Consider the following 6,820-nt stretch of genomic DNA (forward strand, 5'->3'; position numbering starts at 1 on the left):
CATCAAGTGAATTTTAAATTTCAGATATTGTATTTTTTCAATTCTAAATTTTTTATTTCTTGCTTGTTTTTTTTTCTATTTCTATGTTGACAGCTTTGAGCTCTCCATTTCAAGATTATTTACCTTGACCTCATGGAGTGTGGTTGTAAGGGATGTTTTAAAGTCATTTTCTAATAATTCCAACATCTGGGTAATTTCAAGGTTGACTTCATTGTCTTTTCTCTTGAGAATTGGTCAGATTTTCCTGGTGTTTTCTATGCCAAGTAATTTGGGATTATATCCTGGTCACTTTGAATATTGTGTTATGAATCATTGGGTCATCTTAAAATCCTCTGGATAATGTTGATTTTTTTCCCCTTTGTTTCTGTGTTTTAGCAGGCAGTCTGGTTGGTTTCAGCTCACAAGCTTTGTCTCACTTTCTGTGGCTGCTGGTTCCAATGTCAGTTCAGTTCTCAAACCTTTGCTTTTCTATTTGGGTCTGCTTTGTGCACGTACCCCTCAGGGGTCGGTCTGGGACCTGTGTGGTTCTTTGTATCATAGTTCAGTTCTGAAAGCTCTCTTGGGTCTGTTCCACACATGTGTAGCTTGAGGGTGACACCAGGACTTATACTGGTTTATAACAGAATCAGAGGATCCCCCTCTGGGTCTCTTCTCACTAAGATTTCCCCTTTAGTCTTTAGCTCTTGGGACCCCTTCCCCCAGTTCCTCTGGTCAGAGAGATAGAATGGGATGGAGGAGAATTTAGATGACTTCAGGGCAGCAGCAGCAGCTTTGCAACCAGGACAGTCTTTGGAAGCAGGATTAGGAGGGAAAAAAAGGTTTTGAAAGAGTATATATCTGATGGTATTACACTCCAACTAATTAATTCAGTCTTATTATTAGTTAGCAAGAAGTGATGGGGTTGGAATAGGATAGATACAACAAGGTCCTACTGTATAGCACAGGGAACTATATTCAGTACTATCTTGTAATAACCTGTAATGGAAAGACTCTTAAAAAGAATATATACAATGTAAAAAATTAATCAACTAATTAAGTTTTCTGTGTTTTAAAAAAGAATCTTATATTAGGCAAATTTATCCTTCAAAAACACAAAAGAAAAAAGTAACAGAGGAAATGAGGGAAAAATATATATGACATACAGGGAAAAAAATAGCAAAATGACAAAAACATATCCTTATCAGTAGTTATTTTAATATAATTGGATTAAACTCTCCAATGAAAGGTAAAAGGAGTAGAATGCATAATAAAACATGACCCAATTATATGTTGTCTACAGGAGATTCACTTAAAATCGAAAGACAAAGTTGGTTGAAAGTGAAGGGATGGAAAAAGATATTCTATGCGAATAATAACCAAAAGAGTACTGAGGGGGCTGCATTAATATTAGACAAAATGTATTTTAAGTAAAAAACTGTTACAAAGAAGGACATCATATATAGATAAAAGGTTAATTCAAGAAGATGTAACAATTATAAATATATACTCAGCAAACAACAGAGCCCCAATATATATGAATCAAACACTGGCAGACTTGAAGGGAGAAATAGACAATTCTACATTAATAATTGGATACTTTAGTAGCCCACTTTCAATACTGGAAAGAACATCTAAATAGAAGAATGATAAGGAAAAAGAAGACTTGAACAAAACTATAAACCAACTAGACCTAACAGATAAGTATGAGATTCTTCACTCAGCAATAGGAGGATACCTAGTCTTCTCAAGTTTACATGGAGTATGCTCCAGGATAGACCATATGTTAGACCATGGAAAAATTCTCAAGAAATTTGAAACGATTGAAAGCATATAAAGTATCTTCTCAAAGTACAATAGAAAGAAACTAAGACATTAATAACAGAAAGAAAATTGGAAATACGGAAACTAAACAATGTATTCTTAGACACCAGTGGGTCAAAGAGATAATCACAGAGGAAATTAAAGAATACTTAAAGACAAATGGAAACAAAACATAACATACCAAAACTTATTGGATGCAGCAAAAGCAGTGATCACAGGGGAATCTATAGCTGTAAACAACTGTATCAAAAAAGAATGATCTCAAATCAATACCCTAGATTTACACCTCAAGGAGCTAGAAGGAGAAGGGCAAACTAAACTGCAAACTAGCAGAATGAAGGAAGTAATAGAGATGAGAACAGAGCTAAATGAAACAGAGAATAGAAAAACAATAGTGAGAATCAACAAAACCAAAAGTTGGTTCTTTGAAAAGATCGACAGAATTGACAAACCCTTGGTTAAACTCATAAATCAAAAGTGAGACAAAATGAGACATTTTAGTTATATTTGTATTTATGTTTATGACATTTTAGACCTTTAAGCTTCAATTTTTAGGGTAATCACCTGTTCTTTTCAGGACTTCCAGCTGATTGAATCAGCTTGCCCAGATTATCAAGGAAAATATCTTTATTTAGTAAAGTCAATTCATTACAGACTTTAATCTGATCAGATGTTTGATTAGACTGACACATTGACAAAACCATTTACAATACAGTTTTGGTTGCTAATTTAAGTTGTATCTTGTTTTCTATCTGATTATTGCTAATGCAGAGGAGATATATTTATTTTTGCAAGATGATATTGCATCTGAATCATTTTTGTGTATTTTTTTCTAATAGTTGGTCTGTGGATTCATTTTGACATTCTATATTGATGATGATGTCATCTGCAAATAATTCCATTTGATCATATTATCTGCAAATAATTCTAGTTATTACAACTCTTCTTTCTTTTTCTTATCTTATAACACTGGCGAGTACAACCAGTGATATAAGTGGCAAGGGTATCAAGTGTCCTTGATGGTTCTCTGATATTAATACGACTATGTCTAAAATTCCACCATAAACAGGATATTTGCTTTAGTTATGGCATAAATTCTTTATTATCTTTTTCTTTTTCTTTTTTGGCTGCATTGGGTCTTCATTGCTGTGCGTGGACTTTCTTTAGTTGCAGCGAGCAGGGGCTACTCTTCGTTGTGGTGCGTGGGCTACTCTTCATTGTGGTGCGTGGGCTTCTCATTGCAGTGGCTTCTCTTTGTTGTGGAGCATGAGCTCTAGGCGTGTAAGCTTCAGTAGTTGTGGCGTGTGGGCTCAGTAGTTGTGGTTTGTGGGCTCTAGAGTGCAGGCTCAGTAGTCGTGGTGCATGGGCTTAGCTGCTCCGTGGCATGTGGGATCTTCCCGGACCAGAGATCGAACCTGTGTACCCTGAATTGGCAGGCAGATTCTTAACAACTGTGCCACCAGGGAAGTCCCAATTCTTTATTATCTTAAGGATATTTCCTTCTATTCCTAGTTTTCTGAGTGTTGTATTATTTTACCATAAATAGATTTTGAACTTAGTGAGATTCTTATTCCATATCCATTAAGAAAATTATCATATCAGCCTACCAGTGTATGACATATCCTTACAGATTTGTTACTATTAAGCCACATTTCTTTTTCTGCAATAAATACTAGCTTATTGTGATGTATTTCATTTTACCTTGCTATTTCAGTTAGTGAGCAAATATTTTTTTCAAATAATTTGTGTCTATATTCATAAGTAAAATGGGCTTATAAATTCCTTTCTTTTTCTAGTTTTATGTAATTTTGAAATTAAACTTACTCTAAATTGTAAAATGTTTTAAGCAACTTTTCCTTCTTTTTCTACTCTCTGGAACTATTTTTACAAGACAGGGATTATCTGTTTCATCAAAGTTGGCAGAACTCCCTTATAAAACTTTCTGGACCAGAGGCTTTCTAGTGGTTCCGTTTTGTGGTAACATATCCTGTGATAAATAGGAAAACATCTTTCTTTCATGTTGCATTTTTAGTCAGTGTTAATTATATAATTTTACAAAGGGAATAAGATGCTTTTAGCTTTAGACTAATAATTAAGAGAGTCATTGTTACACTTCATATTCTTTTGAGTCAGTCTACACAATAGATAATGTAGAAACGTGTTCTATGTAGACTGGTACGAAGGTCAGAATGAGTGTGGTCATCTCAGGATCGCTCATAATCTCTGTGCTTTTCTTCCCAGGACACACAGGACGGTTGTTAAAGTCTCTGTGCTTCACCAGTTTTTCCTTCCTGTTGCTGCATATAATTTTCCACATCACGTTGGCAAGTCTGGAGGCACAGCACCGCATTGCACCTGGTTACAACTGTGAGTATGATGGTGGCTTTTTTTAATATTATGTATGTGAATAACAAAGCTATGTGTCATAACACTTATAGAAATCTAGGCAATGATGACATTACAAAATTTGTGGCAATTTTTGGCCATTTGTCAATCTAATACACTATAAATATGTTCAAAGAAATTTATATACTTAGACAATGGGGTAATATGAACAACTTAATTCATGCATCTTCAACATATATTAGATATTAGACTGTGATCTGTATGTAAGACATTATGCTTGGGTGTAGTCTAAAAAAAAAATCAAGATTTACATACAGACCCTGTTGCTTCCACTATGGCTGGTGAGATGAGACATGTACAATATCTAATATGATAAATAAGAGTACAAACGTCAAATAAATACGACAGTGACTTCAAGCTTATTGTAAAGCATAATGTAAGATTTTGTATATCTTTATGGGAAAAATGTGAATGACACGATAGTTTCTTTTTCAAACTGGGAGGTTTTTTTGCTATTCATAAGGAAATGATATATCTTATACACATTATATTTTGAGGTTTTGATCTGAAAATGTTGACACGTATATGCTTTATCTAGGTAGGATCATCTTTCCAGAATTAACCTACAATTCTGCTTCCATTTTTGTAGGATGTGTGATTGTCATTTGAAAATAACAGAAGCATTTCAAGTAGATGGAATAAAATTCACATGTTTTAAGTGAATATTTGAAATAGACTAAAATAATAGTTTTTAAATGGTCAGTTTTTCACTGAGGAACCCATTTGTAGGTTTGAAATTTCCTGATCTTTCATAAGTGCTAGCACAAGTGAAATGAAGCAAACCAACCATTCCCTGTAAAATAAAAGCCAGATCAAAATTCTTCATGGATCAAATAGTATTAACATAAATGTAGTGAGAGATTCTTTAGTAAAATCAGTAGTCATAAATTATTCACTATCCCTCACCGTGTAACTTTTAGAGAGCTAAACTTTACAGAACTAAAGTGAGCATTCATTCTGGCCATTTTATTGAGTGCTGAGTTCCTTGGATAATAGTGCCTATCAAAATGATTCTTTTTTTTTTTTTTTTTTTTGCGGTAGTTGGGCCTCCCCTTGTTGTGGGATTCTTTTTTTTTTTTTTTTTTTTTTTGCGGTACGTGGGCCTCTCACTGTTGTGGCCTCTCCCGTTGCGGAGCACAGGCTCTGGACACGCAGGCTTAGTGGCCATAGCTCACGGGCCCAGCCACTCCACGGCATGTGGGATCTTCCCAGACCAGGGCATGAACCCGTGTCCCCTGCATCAGCAGGCGGACTCTCAACCACTGCCCCACCAGGGAAGCCCCCAAATGATTCTTGATTTAAGATCTGATGATTTAAGATATGGTTATTATTTTTTAAATTGAGATAGAATTCATATACCATAAAGTTCACCCATTTAAGGAACACAATTCAGTGGTTTTTGGGTTGTGCAACCATCACCACTATCTAACTCCAAAACCCTTTCATCATCCCAGAAAGAAACCCTGCACCCATGAAGTTATTCTTCTTTCACTCTCCATGCATCCCTACGCAACCACTAATTTACTTTCTGCCTCTAGTAGATATACCTGCTCTGGACATTTCATCCGAACAGAATTAAGTGATAGGTGACCTTTTGTATCCAGCTTCTTTCACTCAGCATAATGTTTGCAAGTTTCATCCATGTTGTAGCCTGAGTTAGGACTTCATTCCTTTTCCTGGCTGAATAATATCCCATTGTTAAGATGTGGTTTTAATGCTTGATAAAAGTCACATCATTATTAAAAACTTGATAAAATAAAATGTTTAAATAATGGTACTTTAGTTATATTATTATAATGATAAAAAGGATTTATTACATTTGGCCAGATTCAAGTCTCTTTGGACTTAGTAGAAATGTTAGCAATGATAGTTTGTATTGCTTCTTAATCAAAAATCCTTTTGGTAGTTCTTAATCAGGCATTCCTAGGGCCAGAAGGAAGGATTTTTAACTGTAAGTGTTGTCTGAAAGCTTGCCACCTTCCCAAAAATGAAAGCTGAATTTGAAGAAAAATAGATAGGTAGGTATAAGAGGAAGAACGTGGAAAAATTATTTGATGCATCACATCCAGATGAGATTCCATACCCAATTATATAATGTTATATATATAATAATGTTTTGATGTCAAAATTTTATTTACTTTCTCTTGAGTAATAATTCATACCACTGCAATGTAGAAAATAAAATATTATCTTTTGTTTTAAAAAAAGGCTATTTCATGAATAATGAGTTCTCTTTATCACTGAAAGTATTTCATCACAGGATATATTACAACTCATCAGATTTTTCAAATTTGAGCTTATAAACTACAGCTTGCCTGTGACTGCAGATACTTTTAGGTGCTGAGTGATGCAGTGGAAAGGACTGTGCTGGAGGGGGCTTAAATTAGGGCATGAGCACATCGTTTCTTCCAATCCACAGTCTATGTCTTTCTATTTGTATTCAAAATAACATTTTCAATAATTCTATAAAGGTGAAAGTAAAAAATGTAATGTGAGGGCTTCCCTGGTGGCGCAGTGGTTGCGCGTCCGCCTGCCGATGCAGGGGAACCGGGTTCGCGCCCCGGTCTGGGAGGATCCCACATGCCGCGGAGCGGCTGGGCCCGTGAGCCATGGC

General features: G+C 35.3%; 1 protein-coding gene across 1 annotated transcript in view; it reads left to right on the top strand.

The window, feature by feature from the left end:
- The first annotated feature begins 4,100 nt into the window (after positions 1 to 4,100).
- The window catches only part of PIEZO2 (piezo type mechanosensitive ion channel component 2), a 219,362-nt gene continuing 216,642 nt past the window's right edge, over positions 4,101 to 6,820 (top strand). Inside the window, exon 1 of the mRNA XM_055080794.1 lies at positions 4,101 to 4,167. The gene's annotated coding sequence lies outside the window, so the exon portion shown is untranslated. The remainder of the gene's footprint in view (positions 4,168 to 6,820) is intronic.

The sequence above is a fragment of the Physeter macrocephalus genome, chromosome 19 (genome assembly GCF_002837175.3).
Source record: "Physeter macrocephalus isolate SW-GA chromosome 19, ASM283717v5, whole genome shotgun sequence".
Lineage (NCBI taxonomy): Eukaryota > Metazoa > Chordata > Mammalia > Artiodactyla > Physeteridae > Physeter > Physeter macrocephalus.